Below are 24734 nucleotides of genomic sequence, written 5' to 3' on the forward strand. Positions count from 1 at the left end.
ATCTGTCCCGGGCTCGAACTTTGCCGGTTTAGTTTAGTTTAGTTCGGTTAACCACCTGCAGCTGGGGGCAGATTGTGTCCCAATGGAGTTGACGGTTATTTCTCGTAGCGGCAGTCAGGCTCGTATCTTTCGACTGGTCAGAAGTTAACGTTCCAGAGCTTGCTGTGAAGCTTGCATGGATGGCACCATATATAAAAAAGTCTGTGGTTTTAGCCCGCAAGCCAACTACACCGTGTAATATTGTAATTTTAATTACCTCATGATGCAAATGAAATAAGTTCTTGGATTTTGCGGCTAGAACCGCGTTGTTAAATGACCTCACCCTAACGAAGTAATTTAGAATAAACGTAGCGAAAGAAATGAAACGTTTTCATCATTAAGTGATAGAGGTGGATCGCCAAATTTATGCTCCATTACCATACGCAGAAAACCGAAACTTATTCCATCATTATGCTTGAAAAGATCGGCTCCTGCAGTGTACATATGATTTAGTTTTTCCCACTAATACAGATTCATATTGTGGTCGTCTCGGTTATGACACCGCGTAGTCTGGTAAGCAGTACGTTTCGAAGGAACCTACATTTTGTGGAACAGGGTTCATCACCGTGTTCAGAAGAGTCCTCTACTGGATCCTTTCTTGAATAAGCTGAATCCATTCTCTGCATTTATCCCCTGTTCCTGTAAGATCCATTTCAATATTATCCTCCCGTCTGTGCCTAGCTCTCTGAGGTGCTCCCTTCTCTTCAGGTGTCAAGAAAAGAAAAATTAGCATGCATCGTCGTTTCCCCATGCGTGCTACATTTCCAACATATACTTGATTTTATAGCCTTAATGATATTTGAGGTCAAATTATGAAGCCCTTCATTATGCTGTTGTAGCCATCCTTGTTACGGGAGTTTTATTTTGTGAATAGTGATTCATTTTAACGCGATATTCAGTTCCCTGTAACTCATCTGACTGCTTTCTATTCTCGACCTGTTTCCCTTGAAACATTTATTGGTAAGTTCAAGCGGACATTCATTTTGCTTAATCGTTGGAAATCGCGTTTCAGGCGCAGGGACCTAGAAACGCTACATGCGGGCGGAAATTAACATTTACGGAAGTCGATGAGGACAATAAACAGATTTAAACAGGGGCAGCCATATCAGATTTCTCCAATTCTTCAATAGAAAAATTGGTTATGTATGTTACGTTCTCGGGGACACGCGGTAGCGTGGTTGAGGCACTATGCTACAAGCCGGAAGGTCGCGGGTTTAAGTCCCGATGAGGTCATTGGATTTTTTCAGTTGACCTAATCCTTCCGGCCGCACTATGGCTCTGGGGTCGACTCAGCCTCTAGCAGAAACGAGTACCAGGAATATTCTTGGGGGTATAGGGCGGCCGGCGCGTAGGACTGAGAACCTTGCCGCCATCTATGAGCCGATTGTCTAGAAAACGTGGGAACCTCGACGTCTCACAACCCTGTGGGCCTCCACGGCTTGTTACAGGGATACCTTTACTTACTTTTATGTTACGTTCTCGTTTAGGGTTTGTCTGGCGTGGAGTAAAGAGGAACGGAAGTGTGACCTCAGATTTGGTGGAGTAGTCCGTAAGCTTTAAATTCATGGTCGCGGTTAACAGGTGACCTTGTCTCACAGGCTGGATGAATAATTTACGTGTACAACAGACCGTTTCCTGGAAACATTTGCATAAAACGATCAATAAATCTTTACCTGACATCTGGGCTAGTACAGGTCCAGCTGTGTCCATAAATGCCGTTTCTTACCGTTGAGTCTGTTCTGTAACCCTTCAGGTGCTGAAGCTTTACTCATAATTTGTATTTCGATGTACGCTGAATCCAGTAAGCAAGTTATAGGTCTACTTATGACGTTAATGGTATTCGGTGTACTTACGTTAGCTCCTCTTGCTTATTAAAAATAAGTAGCGAGTAAGCATAACATACATTTACAGGGTCTTGTTGTCTTCTGAAGCAAGGACAGCGTTCTTTCTTGGGTCATGTCTGCTTTTACTCCTGAAATTGATACAAATGTACGACGGTTTGAGCGCAGTTCTATCACTTTCTGTGGGGCCAGCGAAAACGTTTGTCATATGTACCTAACTGTTTGCTGGTGGACCTTGATAGCTGCTGATCTATGGAATCAGTATGGCTAGTGTTTGTATTACTTATGTCTGCATGTTGTTCCATTACTATTTTCTCCATTATGCATTTCACGCCAGCTCTGGCATGGCCATCACTCTTGTAGTTACTGGCGGGTACGGCCGCGCCATAGCTCATGCGGTTAGTCGCTGGCTTCCCACCTCGGCGGCTCGGGTTCGATCCCGGGTCTGGTCAAGTGGGATTTGTGGTGGACAAAGTGGCGCTGGGGCGGGGTTTCTCCAAGTACTTCGGTTTCCCCTGCCCATCTTCATTCCACCAATTGCTCCACAATCACCCTCACCTATCATCTGGGGCTGGTACAATAAGCCAGAAGTGGCCGCAGTACAAGGGACTTACTCCCACCCCACTAGGAATAAAAAAATAATACTGGCGGGTACGAGGCAAGCTGGACGCTTCGGTAGTCTTTAGTCAGATTCACTTAATGAATTGTATTCTCGTATTAATTCTCGTATTAATTGTATTCTCGTTGCTAGACCGGTATAGATGTCCATCGGGAAGTCAAGAAACTTTTATTCACCTTGCTCATATAAAATTTGTGGCCAGCAACATGGATTTCTTTTCCACTGTAATCTTTATAATAAAACCGTCCTTGTGCGAGATGTCGTCACTGTGTGTCCACAGAGTGGAGCCGAGATGACAGTTGTGTTAACAGTGATCGTATGCCTAAATTTCCTTCGTATGTACAAGAATGTGACTTGTCTGTCTTTATTTTTGAAGCTCTTCGGCGGCGCAAGTTAGGCATTAAGAGAGCGCGGGTACTGTTGCATACCGAGGTATTACGGCACCTCGTTCAGAAAATTACTGAACAAGGCCATAAGGTTGTTAAAACAGGACCGTTTCTTATCGTAATGATGAGGAAAATTCTAAATGATTATATCATAATTTAATCTTTTAGTATTTAAATTTAATTAATTTATTAAAGTGCGTGACAACAGCCAATTACAGGCAGGCAATGGAAAAAGATGTGTTCAGACATGGATAAAGAAGAGAAAATACACAAAAACATAATGCTGAAAACTAAATAACGTAAATAAAATTAGGAACGTGAGCAGAAAAACTTAAGTAATGATCAGGGCCTGGATTTTGATGACCTGAAAATATTTAAAAAATGACCAAAAAATAAAAAAGAATGACCTAAAATATGACCCAAAAATGTAATATGCAGGGCCCGGATTTTGATGACCTGAAAATATTTAAAAAATGACCAAAAAATAAAAAAGAATGACCTAAAATATGACCCAAAAATGTAATATGCAGGGCCCGGATTTTGATGACCTGAAAAAAAAGACCTATAAAATGACCGAAAAAATCCAGAAAAATGACCTAAAGGAGAAAGAGAAAGAACACTTCGCTTCCATATTATTCACATTTCAGAAAACATATGAAGAAAAATTCCCAAAAATGACAAATACCCTTAAAAGCCCAAAAATTTACCAAAAAATTACCCCCAAAATAAAAAAAAATCACCTTAAACCTAAAAATGTCAAAAAAATGACAAAAAGAATACCTATAAAATTTACATTTCTGTAACCAGCAGCTCGTATCCGAGATTTATATATTTTAAGAGCATCGCATTGGATACAAGGAAAAAATAGATGACATGTCATCAAAATCCGGGCCCTGGTAATGATAATAATAATAATACGTAAAGTTGTCCTTGTGCTTAATTAATTAAGCACTACCCCGTGAAGGCATATGGGGGAGTGGGTGTATAGATCCACATTTTCTTGACCTCGACACTAGTTAGAGGTGAGTGGTCAGCTTTACCCCAAAGCCGCTTTACCCCCTGGGAAAGAGTCTTCAGTACCCACTGGATAAGAGGCTGGGTGGGCCCCAGAGCCGGTCTGGACGACTTGGAAAAGAGAAAATTGTTGACCATACCGGGACTCGAACTCTGGTCCGTCAGTCGCCCAGCCTGAAGCCAGTGGCCATACCGGCTGAGCTATACACATGCCGATTTCTGTTTCTAAAACTGATTGTAGTCGATGTTGGCAGTGTAATTGCTTTCTGCACCGCACTTTCGGTAGCGAGGAGGCCAGCGGGTGGTAACAGGATTCTGCTCTTATGAAAACATGTCGTCGTGTTTTCTGTGCCAGTCTCTCCGGCTCTCAGACCACGGGTGGTTCGGCAGCTGGTATTAAACTTATATGTACAGTCCATTCCTGGGTATTTAACCTGCTCTGGTGTTTTTTTGAGCAGAACGGAGAGTCACAGTCTGAGTTACTTTACGACTGGCGGTCTGCTCAGTTCGTCATGACACCAAGCCCCTTGAGGTAACCGAACTCTTCCTGTCATAGTCCTTATGTAACATCTCCTCAGGGTTCACCTTTGTCAAGTGTACGTATCGCACATGTAGCGCTTTATTGAAAATTATAGTTAGTTGTTAGTCAAGGCTTTGCAAGGCAGATACAGGTCTGTCTTACTTATCTTGTGCTACAACGGGATCTTAGTGACTTAAACGGTCATAAGCTTGGCTACCGCAGCGGAAAAGAGAATTTTACATGCTCTGTTTATCAGTAACACCTGTAATAGCGACATCCACAGGGATCTTGGCATTAGGATGGTCACTGCTGAAATTAAAAGGATAGCCAAGAAGCAAGAAGATCGGCTTCACGACCACACCAACATGGAAGCGATACAGCTTCTTGACAACGAGACGACAGTTTGTCCTTACTTGGAGGATAAGAGGAGGAAAGTTGGTCGCCTAGGAGACGATACGCTCAGTCGGCTGCCGGTCCATGCAGGCTGTGAATATAATATTTTGTTTGTATTGTAGCATGTAGACCGTTGCTAAGTAATGGATCTGTAAACAACGCCCATTGCCAGGCAACAGGTTTTAACACCATTGGACTAACTGGGAAGCGGTGTTCTCTGCGCGGTTGCGTCCCGCAACAACAGAAGAGCTGTTGGGAGAGGTGTTTTCTCTGCGGTCTGTGCAGATGTATTATAAGCAGGACAAGTCTAGAGTTTAGTTAGTTGTGAGTAAGGACGTGAACACGGAGGTTGAGGGATCTACGGCGTAGAAAGGTAAAGTTATCCCTGTAATATGCTGTGGAGGCCCATAGGGTTGTGGGACATCGAGGCTCCCACATTTTCTAGACAATCTGCTGACAGATGGCGGTGAGGTTGTCAGCTTTATATGTCGGCCACCCTTTACTTCCACGAAGATTCGACCCCAGGGCCATAGTGCGGCTGGAAGAATTAGGTCAATTGAAGAACCCAGTGATCTCATCGGGATACGAACCCGCGACCTTTCAGCTTGTAGCATAGTGCCCCAACCAACCACGCCACCGCTTACCCCAACAGTACGGAGTAAGTTTCGAAATATCCTAGGGTTTTCTGTGTTACGTCCGCTATAAGAAAGGAGAGCGGTTACGTGTTAGATTATAATGCAAATTGAGTATACAGAACGGGAATGGGAGATATTGTCGAAGGAATGAATATACTCGTGTCTTATCGTGAACGTTATGCCCATAACAAAAGCAGCAAAAATTTCTTGAAGCATTGGAGGTTTTGAAGTCCCTTAAATGTCCCCACTATTTTGTGGTGAGAGGTTTGCGTGCTTCAGGGACTTGGGGAGCTGTGCCACCGATAGTGTAGTTACTTGCAAAACCTCGTTAGTTGAGGCACTATGCTACAAGCCGGAAGGTCACGGAATCGAATCCCGATGAGGTGGATTTTTTTTTTCATTTTGGTCCTGGAGTCGACTTAGCCTCTAACAGAAATGAGTACCAGGAATAGTCTTTTGAGTAAAGGGTGGCCGGCGCGTAAGGCTGACAACGTTCCCGGCATCTGTGAGGTGACTATCTAGAAAATGTGGGAGCTTCAACATCTCACAACCCTATGGGCCTCCACGGCCTTTTACAAGGATACCTTTACTTTCTTTATTCTTGCCTCCCCTGCCGGCCAGGTTAGAGATAAGTGCCCAGCGAAGAGGAAGATATTGAAAGTTTCGAGGCAGTAGGATGACAGTCCCATCCGATGGGCTCATAACGTTCCCCAGTGAAATTACTGCTGAAACGTGTCAGCAAGAAGGGAAGCTGAGTCCGCAAGATTTCTGAAGTCCTGAAGTGAAGGCGATGCGTGCGTGTATTATTCGCTTAATCCTTCCCATGTAAGTCAGCGTAGGTGCGTTTCAGATGCAGTAAGGCTTCAACGAATGAAAGCAAGTCTTCGCCTAGACATTTATAACTGCAGGCAGTACATTCTCCAAAGTGATTCGTGATAAATCAGTTTCTTAATGCATTTTCTCTTAATGACGAGTTTCGAGTTCTCTCTTCCCTGAAATTACTGTGGAGATTCTGGTGGGGTTCTTGAATTCCATAAGGTGAATGAATGAATGAATGAATTACTTAAACATTTTACGATCATTGTATGTTAAATACATTCAAGAATTCGACTTTTTTTTATTGCTAGTTGGGTGGGACTAAGTCCCTTGTACTGCGGCCACTTCTGGTCTATTGTACCAGCCTCAGATGATAGGTGAGGGTGATTGGCAGGGGAAACCGAAGTACTCGGAGAAAATCTTCCCCAGCCCCACTTTGTCCACCACAAATCCCACTTGACCAGACCCGGGATCGAACCCGGGCCGCCGCGATGGGAAGTCAGCGACTAACCCCTTGATCTATGGCGCGGCCCAGAATTCGACTTGGTAAATGTCGTAGAAAAGCGTGGACTGAATAATTCGTGTATCATAAATTGAGTTGACTCGAGTACAGGGTGTATTTTTGTGATTATTAATTGAAACATGGCGTTGACTCAGTTGAAAATTGGGTGACTTTTATGCTTCCTTTGACAAGCGTCGTATCAAAATGAAGTGATCGGTGTCATGAATATAGAAACTACAGCTGCAGCGTTCAGTGTTGTGCAACGCCCTTTTCCTTTGGGTCTCATGGAGAGTAAGTTTCGCTCTAAAGGCCTGTGGATAGTTGAAGTTAATGTGCCAAGGTTAAGAATGTGAGGAACGTTACTTCCATGGCGACGTGCGCCTTTACGGAGCGGTGCGTAGGCACTGGGACAGCTGTATCTGCAATCAATAACTTTACCACCAGAGCCGTGCATATACGCTCTTGCTCCTAAGCTGATTTTTAATAGTCGTAAAAGAGCAGGGTATTTAATTTCGAGAGGCGGAACTCTCTACTGTATGAACCGTTAAGCGATTATTAAATAGAGAAAGTGCTCCTATTGTGACCCCTCTTAAATTTCTTACTACGGGCACGCGGTAGCGTAGTTGGTTGAGGCACTGTTACAAGCCAGGAGATCGCGGGTTCAAGTCCCGATGAGGCCATTGGATTTTTTTTTCAATTGACCTAATCCTTCCAGCCGCACTATGGCCCTGGGGTCGACTCAGCCAACAGAAATGAGTACGAGGAATTAATTAAATAATTTTCCTGGGGAGTAAAGCGCGGCCGGCGCGTAAGGCTGACAACCTTACCGCCATGTTTGAGCCGATTGTCTAGAAAATGTGGGACCCTCAACGTCTCTCAGCCCTATGGTCCTTTACGGCCTGTTACAGGGATACCTTTACTTTTTCTTTTTTTACTTTACACATGCATTTTAATGTTAGTCACTGTTAAGCGAGCGAAGTATAAACCTTTTAAACTCAGACCAGTGACAAGGATTATTGTTTTCTTTTTTAAACTGGGCTGCATTTAGCTTTCAAGGCGGTCCAGTGCTAATGCGGATCCTGTTTTAGATGGGGACACCGTGAGCATGTAAGCTGTATTGCCAGCGTTTCGTAGATCAGTACTGTTTTCATCTTCAAGGCGAAGTCTTGGTGGAGACGCGGGCAGTGTAGCCTATATCTGTCTGGGGGACAGCTGAAGCAGATTTCCCCTTCCATACTCGTATATTGGCGCAAGGAGAAGCTAACCCAGAAATGTTATCGCAACAGAAATGCAACGCGTTTCTATTATACAGGCCAACCGGTTAAAGCGGTTGTGAGGCTCATACGAAACATACAAGGACACTATGGGCAGAATGAATTTTTTAATTGTTAAAGCAGACGGTACTCTTCCTTTAACTTATATGTTTATAAAACTTCCAATGATCGCCTCTGTGGTCTAGTGGTCAGAGTTTCTGGCTACAGATACAGAGATCTTGGGTTCGATTCCCGGCGCTACCAGATTTTCTGAGCAGTAGTGGGCCTGGAACGGAGTCCACTCAGCCTCGTGAAGATAATTGAGGAGCTGCTAGAATGGAAAAGTAGCGGTTCCGGTCTAGAAAACCGAAATTAACGGCTGTGGGGATTCTTTGCGCCGACCACGCGACACACTCTATCCGCTAAAGTTGTCACTAACTTCGCGACAAGCAGCGGTCTCTCGGTCGGTATAGTTCGCTTGCGGACTACAGGCAATGGAGTTTGTTTTTCTTTAAAACTCTTAAGTGTTCTCTCATGTGACATAGATTCGAAGCTGTATAGTGTCTTGAGACGACGAGACATTCAGTATGTTATAAGAACTTCATGGAAGCCTTCTTAAGAAGCTAATAGCCATTTAGCTTCTCAGAAAATTCCCCACCTTTCATGGAACCCAAAGATTCGTTACCGTGTTCACAACAGCCCGCCTCAGAGCTTTAGTGTCCCCTGTGCCTATGTTTCGGACGAAGTTTAACCTTGAATTATGGAGGCAATTTGTGTACAGTATTGTAGTAGTCTACATTGTGTGGTTTTACTGAAGATAAGTTTTTATCATCCTTATCGGGCCGGATTGGCCTGTTCCGCCTGTTCGAAACTGATTGTTCCAGCCCATTGTCCTGTATGCTGTTGGTTTTTTTTTTGGTAGCCGTGTACTTTGCAGTCTCATTTGATGACCTTTGCAATTATTTCTGTGCTGTATGGACGTGTCACGAATAAGGTGCCAAAGAATAACATAGATGTTGAGGGATATAAAATCGAGTATTGAAATTTTACTTGCAGATATGTTTCTATAAACAATTGTTTTTGTGAAATTTGAGATTCTCATGGCGGTCAACAGTAGGAGTAAAGTGTTCTGAGATGTGACGCTGTGTAGTCTGTTAAGGCCCGTCCACATTACTCGTGCTCGTACGTCAGAAGCTTACTGCTGCCGGAAAATCAGGATTTGGAGCTGACGCAGTGGACACCCAAACTGGTTTGCACACAACAGATATCAGCTCCAGATCCTGATTTTCCGATAGCAGTAAGCTTCTCACGCACGAGCACGAGTAATGTGGACGGGCCTTTAGATAAAAAACATCATCGCGAAGGAATCTGCTTGTTTCATCTTCAGAATAGAAGCGTAAGAGACCTTTTCTACCCTGAAGCTATAGACAGCGTGTTCCCTCGAAACTTTGGTACCAGCCTACGCGGCATAACATGCCGAAAGACCACATATGTCCATGTGTCCACATATGAAAGGAGAAATTCGCGCAAAGTCCAAATTTCGTCTGTCCTCCATATGAGGAATATATGTAAGACGTTACTGAGAAAACTCGAAAGGAAGAGACCACATGGGGGATTTAAGCGTACATAAGGGAATAATATTAAAATCAATTTGGAAGAAATAGAATATGAGGGTTTCATGGATTCGTATGATTCATGATGGGATCATTGGTAGGCAGTACACAACACACAGCACATAAGAAACATCGAACCATAAGCCATACAACTTCAAGCTGACGTCTCCCATCTTCGGGATGAACTAACAAGGAGGAATTCAGCATTTTGGATTAAATATTTTAACATTTAGCGTTTTAATTTAAAACAGTTTCGGATGAAGAATGAGAACTTGATAGTGTACTCAGCTATCTTAGTATGTTTTGTGCTTTTACACGCTAGCATATTGTAGCAGCGTCTATACGACAAACATAACTGTGAACATCATAAACAACAACAGTGTTTCCATAGTTATAGCAAGTGCCTCTGATGATGGTTGTATAAAACCGAAACATGTAAGGCAGAAGTGATATTAAAAAAGTGACCTACAAATTGTTACACTCGACGGACTCTCTACTAACTCTGTGATTGATAGTGTAACGGACCAAAAATGAAATAATTCAAAAAGAGTCTAGGTTATTACGAACCGAAGAAGCATAAGCCATGGTTCGATGAAGGATGCTCAAAATTATTAGATCAAAGAAAGCAGACCAAATTTCAATGGTTACAGGATCCAAGCGAGTTAAATGGGGATAATCTGAACAATATAAGACATGAAACCAGCAGGCATTTCAGGAATAAAAAGAGGGAATATCTGAAAGACAAAATTGATGAGCTTGCAATGAACAGTAATAAGAGGAACATTAGAGACCTGTATAGAGGAATAAATGACTTTAAGAGGGGTTACCAACCCAGAAGTAAGCTAGTGAAGGATAAGAATTGTGATTTGCTTGCTTGCAGATTCTCACAACATTTTGAATAAGTGGAGGAACTACTTCCTAGACCTTTTGAGGTTGAAAGTGCTATTACAAAATTGAAAAGGTATAATTCGCCAGGTAGCGATCAAATTCTGGAAGAACTTATCAAGCAGGAGGCGAAATATTACGTTCTAAGATCCACAATCTAATTACTTCTGTTTTACATAAGGAAAAATTGCCTGGTCAGTGGAAGAAGTCTATTATTATGCCAGTAACAGATCAACTACAGATCAGATCTTTTGCATTCGTCAGATATTCTAGGAAAAATGGGAGTACGATGAGACAGTACATCAGCTATTTGTAGACTTCAAGAAAGCCCATGATTCAGTTAGAAGTGAAGTATTGTACAATATTCTGATAGAGCTTAGGATACCCATGAAACTAGTTAAGCTGATTAAAATGTGTGTAAACGAAACTTATAGTAAAGTCCATATAGGTAAACATTTGTCTGATAAATTCCTATCCAGAATGGTCTAAGACAAGGAGATGCTTTATCGCCACTCCTTTTCAACTTTGCCTTAGAATATGCAATTAGGAAGGTATAGGGAAACCAGGTGGGACTGAAATTAAACGGGACACATCAACTGTTGGTCTATGCCGATGATGTTAATCTACTGGGTGATAATATAGATACCATAAAGAAAACACACAGACTTTAATTGACGCAAGTAAGGAGGCTGGTCTAGAAGTAAACACTGAGAAAACTAAGTATATGTTGCTGTCTCTTCAGCAGAATGCAGGGCAAAATCATGACATAAAGATAGGAAACAGATGTTTCGAAATTTTGGCACAGCTCAGATATTTGGGAACGACGATAACAAATCAAAACCTGATTCAGGAGGAAATTAAGAGGCGATTGAACTCGGGTAATGCCTGCTACCATTCAGTCCAGAACCTTTTGTCTTCTCGTCTGCTGTCCAAAAACATAAAATTAGAATATACAAAACTATAATTTTGCCTGTGGTTCTGTATGGGTGTGAAGCTTGGTCTCTGACATTAAGGGAGGAACATAGACTGAGGGTATTTGAGAACAGGGTGTTGAGGAGAATATTTGGATCGAAGAGGGATGAAGTGACAGGAAGTTGGAGAAAACTGCATAATGAGGAGCTTCATAACTTGTACTTTTCTCCAAATATAATTAGAATGATCAAGTCAAGGAGGATGAGGTGGGCAGGGCAGGTAGCACGAATGGGGGAGACGAGGAATGCATATAGGAAATTGGTGGGAAAGCCAGAAGTAAAGAGACCACTAGCAAGACAAAGACGTAGGTGGATGGACAATATTAAAATGGATCTTAGAGAGACAGGATAGGATGGTATTGACTGGATTGGTTTGGCTCAGGGTAGGGACCAATGGAGGGCTCTTGTGAACACGGTAATGAACCTTCGGTTTCCATAAAATGCTGGGAGATTCTTGAGTAGCTGCAGAATTGGCGGCTCCTCCAGAAGGGCTGAGCTCCATGAGTCCATTGTGGCTGTTCGACTGAAACTTGTACCCGTACTGACTAGACCATTACAAATACAGATCCTTATCATTCTCTCACTGGTTTACGTCACGGATAGAAGAAGAATCCGCTTGACCCTTGGTCGTAGCCGAGGTATTGCGAAGTTTGTGTTTGTGTTTGTGTTTGTGTCTGTGTCGGACTAGGCGTAATAAAGGTGCGCTTTGAGGCCATGATAATGTGCAGGCGTGTCTTACGACATGAGAAAGCCGTGTTGCCCGCTATCGCGCTATCGCGTTCCAACAGATCGTTATCCGTGGCCAATTGCAGTATCTAAAGGAATGTATGTTTTTACTTATAATATGAGCTTTGAATAACTACAATTAAAATACATTTCTTAAAATTTTTGTAGCCTTGTATCACTTCAATCTGGTCCGTCACACTAGTAAAATAAATATGTACAAATTGAATCACACTGGACAGTGTCAACAATTATTCTGTAATTTAGATCGCGTGTCTCAGTGGTCTAGTGGTCAGAGTTCCTCGCTACAGATCTAGATGTCCTGGTTCGATTCCCGGAGCTACCAGCATTTCTGAGGAGTAGTGGGTCTGGAACGGGGTCCACTCAGCCTCGTGAGGATAATTGAGGAGGTATTTCAAGGAAGTAGCGTCTCCGGTCTAGAAAACCGAGATTAACGGCCGTGGACAGTCGTTGCGCTGACCACGTGACACCCTCTATCCGCTAAAGTTGGCACTAACTTCGCCGAGAGGTCGCGCCATAGCTCAAGCGGTTAGTCGCTGGCTTACCTCCTCGGCGGCTCGGGTTCGATCCCGGCTCTGGTCGAGTGTGATTTGTGGTGGACATAGTGGCGCTGGGGCGGGTTTTCTCCGAGTACTTCGGTTTCCCCTGCCAATCTTCATTCTACCAAATTCTCCATCATCATAATCAACCGGGGCAGGCTACAATAGGCCAATCAGTGGCCGCCGTGCCGAGTGGACCCAGTTGGACTCCACCTCCCCACTAAGCGAATTAAAAATTAATTAAAAACTTCGCCGAGAAGCGGCGGTCGCTCGGTCGGTATAGTTCACTTGCCGACTACAGGCCACGGAGTTTTTTTTTTGTTTGTTTGTTCCTACGTCCATTCATGGTTCTGAATTCTTAGTCTATTAAGGAATTTCTATCGTCCGTCTTCCATGTTCGATGAATGTTCATGCGTATTAGGAAACTTTGTCAGTTGCCTCGTGTGTATGGCTCCGATTGAGAATACTGAGGATAGGTAGGCCTATATTAGCGATGATTGGTGAAGGCGTGGTCACAAGAAACTCGGCTGGTTCGCAACGCCTCTCTGTAGCATTCTTCCAAACTATAAACTGTAAATATGATTTTGCTAATCTGAAGTGATGCTGCGCCGGTCACGGTACCCGATAGTAAAATCACGATATGAGCTAAAAAATTGAACTCCCTTTTGTTCCGTTTTCTGTATTTCATTATATTTCAGACATTGTATCAGTGTTTTCTCTGTTCCACAAAATATGGAGATAAACTGTTAAGAACTAAGGCGACAATTTGCTGGCACAATAAACAGTCACTGGATGACGTAGTACTTTATTTGAACACTGATAGGTTGGAATGTAAGACAAACTAGGCTGTTTAAGAGAACATATAACATTTGACCTATTTTGTTTTTATGTAAGTTGTCTTGGTAGCATCCTGTTGCGTATGGGATTATTGTCGCAGCGTCATGTGCTGTGAGCTGTTTATTGTTCGGTTCCTTCAACACAGGCTATTTATAGATACACTATACTGAAAGAAATTCCCATTAAAAACTCACAGTGACAAAACACGACGGCGCCTACAGTACTTCACGGTGCATAAAACTACATCATTTCACCACAGTTAAGACATCTTAGCTAATAAGAAATATTATAACCATATTTAACATTTTAATATTACAACTAAGTCGAGCAACAGGGTCACTGTGATAATATGTGACTGACACAAAGTACACCTATGTGTAAACATTGTCAGTTGTAGGGAAAAGAGCAGTCGAAGTTAAGTATACAATACGGGTCTGGTCAAGTGGGATTTGTGGTGGACGAAGTGGCGCTGGGGCAGGTTTTCTCCGAGTACTTCGGTTTCCCCTGCCAATCTTCATTCCGCCAATTGCTCCACAATCACCCTCACCTATCATCTGGGGCTGGTACAATAGGCCAGAAGTGGCCGCAGTACAAGGGACTTAGTTCCACCCCAGTAGCAATAAAACGAAGTATACAATACGCAATGATGGCGAAAGGCTGGAACTTTCTGTGAACCTTTAACTATAGTGTATCTACACATAGATTCTGCTGTTCTGTATGGTTTAAATCTTAACGCAACTCCTGTAGGGATATTTAGTTTGTGGGGTTTGTTGAACCATTGTTACTGCCACAATGTGTTCACTATCACTGTATTAAATGGTTCAGTCAACATATGGTCATCATCGAGCACGTTTAAACTTTCGATTTTGTGCTCTTTCTTGTGGAATTAAAGTGCTGAGTTAAAATGCAGTAGAATCGAAATTAGAATTTTGAATTTAAAATATATGTTGCCCTCAGCATTCTTCAGATGTTAACAGCCCATTAGTATGATATATATTGTTGGTTGTGCTTTAAGTGTGGGTGTCTAGTTGTGTAGGACTTTTTGTACGTTGTCTGCAGATGAATGATATTCACATACGTAACTAGACGCCCACAGACGCAGTCATCAACGAGTGTTTTGTGTATACAAGTATAGTGTATAGTGATATATGAACACACTTTGAAATTCGCGTAAATTATGATCCACAGGTTTCTTATTCACTTATGAATCATAAAGAAAGCAATCTTATGGGATCTGGCGCCGTGTAGATATTGTGTTAACCGACGTTTCGGAGGAACGTATCGCCTCCATATTCAGGGTAGAAGAAAAAAGAAGAAAATCCGGAAGCGAAAAACCAGCGTGAGCAGGTGCTAATAGTCAGCACTTGCTCACGCTGGATTTATTTAAAATCCATATCAGTATTGTCCCAAGCTGTCTTCATGCTACTCGCAGGCCTAAGCACGAATAATCCTTTTTCAAATCCTCACTCATGAAGTCGTGAATTACGCAAGTATTTCTAAGTTATACTTAATTTTAGGTTGAAAATATGAGGTGATAAGTGTTCTTTGCGTTGAACGAAAGCGTGAGCATTAAAATATCTAACTATTGGATAATACTCTTTTGCCAGGACACAGTGTTATCGGGCATATCAGTAATTCATTTTAACCATGTTGCCTGTTATTTAATGGTTCAGTTGTACAATATTCACAGTAACTAGCATATCGTCAAGATAAGCCCATAGATAGTACTGTGAGGTGGGTTTCGAGTAATCTGTATTCTCGCATATATTCTGCGATGTCTCGTCACGAAGCACCAGCAATGCGACTTTCGATACGTGTATGATGATACATTAGATCTACTAATACTTAGTTTCACGTTCAGTACGCAGACCGTAATATTTCGTGGAGAGAAACGTGTAAATGAGGCGTTCGATAATTTAGCTAATTTCAGTTCAGTTCCTTAATTATTTACGTGCTTACTCATGAGACCAAAGGCCAGCTATAAAGTAAGCACTAGCAAAGAGAAACAAAACGAACACATACACATAAGCAAAATACAAAACAAGGCAACTTGTATTATTTAGACAACAGCACTTCAGTTCAGAGTTCCTGGCTGCAGACCCTGAGGTTCCGGGTTCGATCCCCGGCGCTGGCAGATTTTTCTGAAAAGCAGTGGGTCAGGAACGGGGTGCACTCAGCCTCTTTAGGATAATTGGGGGGCTATTTCAAGGAAATAGCGGTTCCGGTCTAGAAAACCGAGATTGACGGCCGTGAGGATCCGTTGCGCTGTCCGTGTGACACCCTCTATCCGCTAAAGTTGGCACTAACTTCGCCGACAAGCGGCGGTCGCTCGGTCGGTGTACTTCGCTTGCGGACTACAGACCACGGAGTTTGTAGTTTTTAGTATTTCAATGATTAGGAAAGTACTGTTATAAAATACGATTAAGAGAAATAGTTTTTGTCCCAAACACGTCAACGTCCCTACAAGCAACATTGGCACTGAAGCACATCTAGCAGGACAGTTTTTACTAGAAGATAAGGATGTTGAACAGAGAAATATCCCTGATATACTTAGCAGGAACTCGAAGACCAACGGAAGGAATTTAGAGCCAAGGTAAACTTGAATAAGGAAGAGTGCATCAAGGTGATGCCTCTTATTGCGTAAGGTGTGCAGTATTAATCAGCGTGATAACTAGAATGGTATTGAACATTACCAGGTATAAGTACCTGCTTATACGTTTCATTCTTAGACGCCTCAGTAGTCCGGAAGCTGCAGAGAAGAAAGTCTGCATCAGTTTCGGATATCGAAGTTTGTTCTGCGCAGTTCCCGTCCTGTGAAAAGGAATACGGAAGCAGGGCTTAAGGAATTCATCTCTAAATTGTGATAGCCTATATAATTTATTACCGTTTATCAAGCCAACTAAATTTAAGGAATGTAAACAAGAACGGTACTGTCTTCGCTTGCTTGGAAACCGGGATCGTGGGTTCGAATCCCACTCAGGGCATGGATGTTTAGTTCGTGTGTGCGCGTTTTCCTGTGTTTGTATATAGGTAGAGGCCTTGCGACGAGCTGATCACCCGCCCAGGGAGTCCTACCGAATGTGTACGATCTAGAAAAACCGAAGTGAACGGAGAAGTTCATGGATGTAGGCCTTGGCCCACTGGGGCTGTAGTGCCAAGAAAAAAAAAACAAAAACGAAGGCCCAACAGTGTAGGTTTTCTTCCGTTTCCTCTTCACCTGAAGACGTAAGTACAGTCAGTTCCCGAAAAGTAGTCATTGTAATAAACTCGGAGATGGACGAAATTCGACCGCCTCTGTGGTCTATGGTCAGAATTCCTGGCTACAGATCCAGAGGTCCGGGTTCCATTCCCGATGCTACCAGATTTTTCTGAGAAATAGTGGGTCTGGAACGGGTTCCACTCAGCCTCGTGAAGATAATTGAGGAGCTATTTGAATGGAAAAAAATAGCGGCTCCGGTCTAGAAAACCGAAATTAACGGCCGTGGGGATTTGTTGCACTTATCACGCGACACCCTCTGTCCGCTAAAGTAGGCACTAACTTCGCCGACAAGCGACGGTCGCTCGGTCGGTATAGTTCGCTTGCGGACTAAAACCACGGAGTTCATTGTTTGTTTTTGTTTTAATGGACGAAATTCAGAACAACACTTTTAAAAAAGTATGACACGACCGTCAAAAACCTTGGGACTTAATTTATGGCGCAATATGTTTGCGCATGATGTAACATATGTCGTGTCTGGGTTTTTGGAATTGAATTAAACTCGCGCTTAGTTATACTCGTAGGCTTATGTCGAGTTTCGTCATATCTGTGAAGGGGATCAGAAAGAGTATATAAGTTAATTTAGTCCTTTAAGTGAAGTGATGCTTATGTATAATGCAATATAGGTCTGCTGTACGAGTGTTGAGTCTGAGCATAATTGTCCGGTAGTTCGTGCGCTGTTACTGGGGGACAGACATGAACGTGGGTAGGTGGGTTTATTTTGTTTTTTAGGGCAACTTTTACCGTGTTCGCAAGAGCCCTACACTGGTCCCTATCCCGAGCCAGATCTATCCAATCCATACCATCCCATCCTATCTCTCTAAGATCCACTCTAATATTGTCCACCCACCTACGCCTTGGTCTTCCCTGTGGTCTGTTTCCTTCTGGCTTTCCCACCAATATCCTATACGCATTCCTCGTCTACCCCATTCGTGCTACATGTCCTGCTCACCTCATCCTCTTCGACTTGATCATTTTAATTATACTTGGAGAAGAGTACAAGTTATGAAGCTCCTCATTATTCAGTTTTCTCCAACCTCCTGTCACTTCATCTCTCTTCGGTACAAATATTCTCCTCAACACCCTGTTCTCAATCATCCTCAGTCTATGTTTCTCTCTTAATGTCAGAGACCAAGTTTCACAAAATGCTTGAAAATTCTTGAGTAGCTGCAGAATTGGCGGCTCCTCCAGAAGGGCTCAGCTCCATGAGTAAGTAAGTAAGGGCAACTATATACGTTCAGAAGTGTACTAAACGAAAATTGAATATACATGTTGTACACTCACGCCTGTCATGATGATCATCACCACCACCACCATCATCATTGTCATTTATAATCATTAGAGACGGCTCCCAATAGGTCGTGGAATTGTTAGGACTCCTTACTATTCGGGGTTGAGATCTCTGTCCGGGAATCGGCTATCGTGTGTTTGTCGTGTTTTCACAATTCATTGAAGCAGTTGCTGGGAGAGTACGTACTTAAGTGAGATGACTACCTCTTCATTTTACGTCTTTTTCAAATAACCGCGTATCATTCTGTCATTCGATGTTGTATAATCTTAGCAATTGGCAGCGTCTTGCCAGCGCAGTCTTTCTCGGGTCCGAGTCCCTTGGGACTCGCGACCGTATTTTACTCTCAGATTATGCTGCTGAACACTTCTTTATAACCACTTCGCACGGACCACGCAGCAAACACAGTCTCCTTTGTTGAGGCATGCTTACAGCGCCTTTGCCAAGCAATAGGCATCCCATTGGTGCGCGCGTTGGCTCCCGCGGGAATGTGTTTACCTAGTTGTTGCCTAGCAGTGGGTCTATACATCACATCATCGCTAAGACTATTATTATTTAATCATCAGATATGGTGGAAGTGGTGCCAGCAAAATACTGCATAATTTTATTATTCTCACGACCTAAAATGGTGTTTTCCATTCAACGTCGGAATCTTCTATCTGCATGTATTATATAACGTCAGGCGGAACATGACAGTGATTTCAGAGGTCCTTAGATAAGAATGTGGAAGGTAGATAAAGGAATTAAACGGATTAAAATATATAACTGGGAAATAGAAAATAAACATAAGAAATGGAAGAGACAAACAAGAACTTCCGTAGAATTGTTACAGAACCACATACCGGCCGTTTTTAAGGCGCATCCCGGAATTGTCAAAATGAACAGTGGAAACCCAAGAGAAATCCTCGGGTTGCAATTCGAGCACTTCCCGAGTACTGCTAGGTTCATCTGCTCCCTGGAAACACTTTACTGAAGTTCATAAATAATAAGTAAATGGTTTGAAGGACCTTGGTAGTTTGTTATTCTAAATCTATATATAGGGTGTCCGGATGAAATATATCCAAAGTAAAAAATATATATCTCGAAAACTAATCGTCATCCGGTTGATGTCATTGGAAAGGTAAATTCGAAAGTTTTTTTTTCATACCCGGCTTACGCGCATACGCCGCCACATTTTTGCCGCCATGTTAGGTACCACGTGGACAGAGAGATGGCTGGGATATGAATTGATAGAGATGGATCAATAGCTTGGCCTCCTAGGTCGCCAGATTTAACCCCAGTGAAATTTTTCTTGCGGGGTTATGTGAAGAACACTGTCTACCAGGTTATGATCAGTCCAGTGTACCAAGGCACCATTACACAGTTTATTGCGCTTCTTGTAGTTGATGAACGTGAGTGCTGGTTGCACCAAGACTGTGCCACGTGTCACGCGTCTAATGAAACCATGCAGTTCTTGCGCGAGTTTTTCGGTGACCGTCTCATTTCGAAAGCATTGTGGCCCCCGCGTTCGCCCGATTTGTCACCCGCAGATTTTTTCCTTGGGGGGGGGGGACCTCAAAGGAATTGTCTATAAAAACAATCCGCATACATTGGACGACCTCAAGAGGAACATTACGACGGCGATTAACAGCATCAGTTTACAGGTGCTTCACAAAGTGACCTCAAACATGGTAAAAAGAGCTCGCGCATGCATTGCTGAACAGGGAAGCCATTTGATTTTGTATCTCTAAGATGTAAGGTTATAAACATCAATAGTAAGTGCTGTATGTCTTGTAGTTTGTGCATTAAACCAGCAAAATATAATTGCTTAGTGTGATGTGGACGACTTCTGAATCTTCCTGTATAGTATACAAAATAGGTGACGGCCTCTGTGGCCTAATGGTGAGAAGTCCTGGGTTCGATTCCCTGCACTGCCACATTTTCTGAGAAGCAGTGGGTCTAGAACTGGGTCCACTCAGCCTCATGAGGATAATTAAGGAGCTATTTGAAGGAAATAGCGGTTCCGGTCTAGAGAACCGTAATTAACGGCCGTGGGGATCCGTTGCGCTGACCACGATACACCATCTATCCGCTAAAGTTGACAATAACTTCGGCTGCAAGCGACGGTCGCTCGGTCGGTATAGTTCGCTTGCGGACTCAAGTCACGGAGTATACAAAATAGGTTCGGTTTATGATTGTGCGTGTGTCATGCATGTGGATTGTTGGTAGTAGTCAAGAATACGACCAAAGGATGGCAGAACTAAACGACAGTGAGAGGTTACTTATACTTCAGTCGGTATTACAGTCTCGACCATTGCCGAAAGAGTTTCCGTAGTGTGCGTATTCGGTGAAATTGTATTTAAAAACCTCTCCCACGGGCTGTGATGTATAAGACTAAGTCAATGAAAGGGATGCATGTGAAAACTAGCGAGAAGTGGGAATTGTCGCAATTTCCCGCTGAATTTTCAACGGACTTTTCACTAATACGTTATAATATCTGGCACTGTGTTATAAGAATGGCTACACCTGTCGATTGCCCCTATGGGACATCACAGAAGATATTGTAATGTAACGGCAGTGTGTGGATGTTCTCATGGGAGGGAAAGTCGCCTCTTAGTGTCGGCGACCATGAGGAGCAATGAACTTGATTGTAGATTGAAACCGCCGCTACATACTGAAAGTGGGAGAAGTGTACAGGTGGCATGAGTGCTTCACGGAGGTTTAAAAATATCTCTTTCCTCTCTCCTTCTCTCTCTCTCTCTCTCTCTCTCTCTCTCTATATATATATATATATATATTTCCCTGAAGCAAAACGAACTGGTTTTAGTGTGGGCACTTCCCTCTTCGAGAGACAGTGATTTATACAGGAATGTTGTAGGCAGAAGTTTTGTCGTGTTCGTTTATGTTTTATAGATGGTGTTCTGACCCTCTTTCCCAATATGGTCGTATGTCGGTCTCTGTCCAGGGAGTGCGATTCATTTGAAATGTAGGCCATTCAAAGTAAATTTATATACCCAGTATAGAAAATGGAAAGTTGTAATGCACATTGAACGAATTTGTTTTAAAATGAAATCAGAATTCCGAAGACGAGATTCAACCCATTGGCTTCCCCGAATACAATTTCGTTACACATGGATCTGTATTTTCATCCTCTTTGTATAAAACATTTATAGAAGCTAATTAATTTGCATTACTGCAAATAAACTGCTGTGATCAGTGTGGACATATTGCGTCCAACTATGGGGATGTGCGGACAAATGCAACATTGAAGTAATCCAACGATACCAGAACAAAGTACTAAGACGCATAGCAGATGCGCCCTGGTATGTACGCAACAGGGACCTCCATCGAGACCTCGGTGTCGAAACAGTCGCATCCATTATTGCAAGATACGCCACCTCACGTCAATGAAGAAGCGTCCAGGCTCCTAAATGTGGGAAACCTAACCAGGCGACTCAAACGGACCGAAACTTACGAACTATCCAAGCAGCCCGACAGCTAAGGGATCCGATGGGCGAACTTAACTTCATATAATCTTAGTAACTTAGTGTCAATTAAAACAGATTGTTAGTTCAAGCGAACTAGTCTTTGTAACATTTTGCTTACATCTTGTAGCAGCCAATAAATAAAAAAAAACTGCAAATAAATGAGTTTTTTTTGTGCTAGTGGGGTGGGTCTAAGTCCCTTGTACTGAGGCCACTTCTGGCCTATTGTACCAGCCCCAGATGATAGGTGAGGGTGATTGTGGAGCAGTTGGTGGAATGAAGATTGGCAGGGGAAACCAAAGTACTCGGAGAAAACCTGCCCCAGCGCCACTTTGTCCACCACAAATCCCACTTGACCACTCCCCGGGATCGAACCCGGGCTGCCGCGGTGGGAAGCCAGCGACTAACCGCAGTTGAGTTGGTAAACAAGGTGCTAATGGAGCGGTTCTCAAATATTTCCCTTGGAACCGTTTATAAACTCATTCTGTGACCGTCTGTAATAAAGTGTATACATTTTTACGTGTAAAACAAATCCTGTAAAGAATATATTAATTTTCAGTTTAGAGCGAAGCGTGAGGAAAATGTGATTAAGCAGCTTGCTACATGGGAACATGCTCGCTGGACGTTTCTTCCACGGATAACGGCAGATTTTCATACTTAAAGTTTGTTGCGATGTTTGTTCTTCAAGGAATGAAGCTGAAAGGATGCAGGCTTGTAGCGATGGTCCATAATGCCGTCACGGAAATAATGAATTTACAGAAGATTCGAACAAATAGCCTCAAGACTTGGAAAAGATTTTCAACAAAAATATTATTCATGAGAATAGCAGGTTTCCGCATACAGCCTTGAATTCTTGAAGTTGTCGCTAAATATGAAATATGGTATGGTGAGGTGTTTTCAAATGTAAACATGTTTTTTTTTGTTGCTAGTGGGGTGGGACTAAGTCCCTTGAACTGCGGCCACTTCTGGCCTATTGTACCAGTCCCAGATGATAGGTGAGGGTGGCTGTGGAGCAGTTGGTGGAATGAAGATTGGCAGGGGAAACCGAAGTACTCGGAGAAAACCTGCCCCAGCGACACTTTGTCCACCACAAATCCCACTTGACCAGACCCGGGATCGAACCCGGGTCGCCGCGGTGGGAAGCCAGCGACTAACCGCTTGAGCTATGGCGTGGCCCAATGTATATAACAAAATTGTGCAGACGACAAGCAGAAGTCATACAAAATCATGATAATGAACATGTTCGCGGTATAGGACAAGGTGAAGCCAGACACAGAAAATATAAGAGACTTAAACTTGGTTTTGGTCAAGCTTATGACCGTTCAAATGACTAAGTTCACATTGAAGCATAAGATCTGTAAGTTAGACATGATCTGCTCTGTAAAGCGTGTACTGACAAAGGACTTGTGTGTAAAGCAAAAGGAAGAGTTTTCGATAACATATTATGTGCGAAATATACACTTGACGAAAGGTCGAATGTATTCGTAAGAGAGAGACCCATCTTCTCGTCAGAGAGGATGTTACATAAGAACTATTACCGCAAGGGTTCAGTTGGAAAAAGAAATCTCTGGTCGTGGCCCTCAAGGGGCCTGAAGCCAAGACGAACTGGTCGGCGGTAAACCGCCAGTCGTAAAGTAAGTCTGACTCTGACTCTATTAAGTAGGGTCGCCCGTGTGGAGGCGGGGTCGAATACCTCCACCGTGACCCTACGAGTCGTAGGAGGCAACGAAAAGGGAAGTCTCAAATCTGAGACAGTAATATGTGGTCGCGAGTCCCAAGGGACTCGGACCTGAGAAAGACTGCACTGGCAAGGACCAGCATCATATACAAAAGACAAAACCGGGCTGTAGTCAGAGAGGGCACCCCCCCCAAAAAAGACCGTAACTGTCAAACAGTAATAAATATCTGGTCATGAGCCCCAGATGGGACTCGAAACCAAGACTTACTGACTGACTGACTGACTGACCGACCGACCGTCAGTCGCAATGTGACTTTGAATTATTAAGCAGAGAGAGTGATGTGGGCGTTGCAAGCAGTAATATTGTTGGCATTATACTATTAGTCTTCAGTTCTTCAAGTGCGCCTGTGTATACTGTGCACCTATAGTAAATATTACAGAACAGTTCAACAAGTGGTAGTCTTCATATAACGATATCCCACAGACTGCATATAGGATATTGGTGGGAAAGCCAGAAGGAAAGAGACCACTAGGAAGACAAATACGTAAGTGGGTGAAATTTAAATGGATCTTAGGTAGGATTGGGTGATATGGACTGGATTGATCTGGCTTAGGATAGGTACCGGTGGAGGGATTTTGTGAACACGGTAAATCCATAAAATGCTGGGAAGTTCTTGAGTAACTGCACAATTGGTGGCCTCTCAAGAAGGGCTCAGCTCCAAGAAGTTAGTTAAAGTTAAAATTCCTTCTTTATGTCGGGTCACTACAAAGCGTAGTATCTGGTAAAATTATAGTTATTTTTTTATGATTAAATTGGTCAGTGTGTACAATTTATTTTATGAAGAAAGCAGTCTTCTGGGATTTGACACCGTGTATATGTGGTGTTAACCGACGTTTCGGAGGAACGTATCGCCTCCATCTTCAGGGTAGAAGAAAACGCATAAGAAATCTGCAAGCGACAAGACCGTGAGAACGGTAAAAGCAGTGCCAAATCCCAGAAGACTGCTCTCTTCATAGTCACCGCCGTGAAAGCCTCAAATCTTACACAATTTATTTTATCTTGAAAAGTATTCGCATACCAACTTTATGGTCACCGCGTGTCCTGTATGACATCTGTGCCGCGCATTGATGACTTGATGACGGCTAGTCTAAAGGCATCTTAGTCCTCTCTGGTTAGAACCAAGGCTTCTGTTCCGCAACCTTTTGAGTTTACCACGTGCTGTACTACAAGGCCGTACTACCAAAAGGTCAAGACCAATGCGAGGAAGACATTCTTGGCCACTTGGCGCGACTAATCTGAAGTCATAAACAGCAAAACGAGACCGTGTTGCCAACACTGTTTTAGGTTTCCCCATTACTTATTGTCCTTTGAGCCGACACGTGTATTTTCACCGCTTTCGCGATTTAACTTCCGCCGTGCATGATGTCGGAGTCGGGGTAA

General features: G+C 43.1%; 1 protein-coding gene across 5 annotated transcripts in view; it reads left to right on the forward strand.

Moving 5' to 3' along the window:
- The window catches only part of LOC111867848 (SUN domain-containing ossification factor), a 72329-nt gene that overhangs the window by 15442 nt on the left and 32153 nt on the right, over positions 1–24734 (forward strand). The window lies entirely within an intron of this gene.

The sequence above is a fragment of the Cryptotermes secundus genome, unplaced genomic scaffold, assembly GCF_002891405.2.
Source record: "Cryptotermes secundus unplaced genomic scaffold, Csec_1.0 scaffold2543, whole genome shotgun sequence".
Lineage (NCBI taxonomy): Eukaryota > Metazoa > Arthropoda > Insecta > Blattodea > Kalotermitidae > Cryptotermes > Cryptotermes secundus.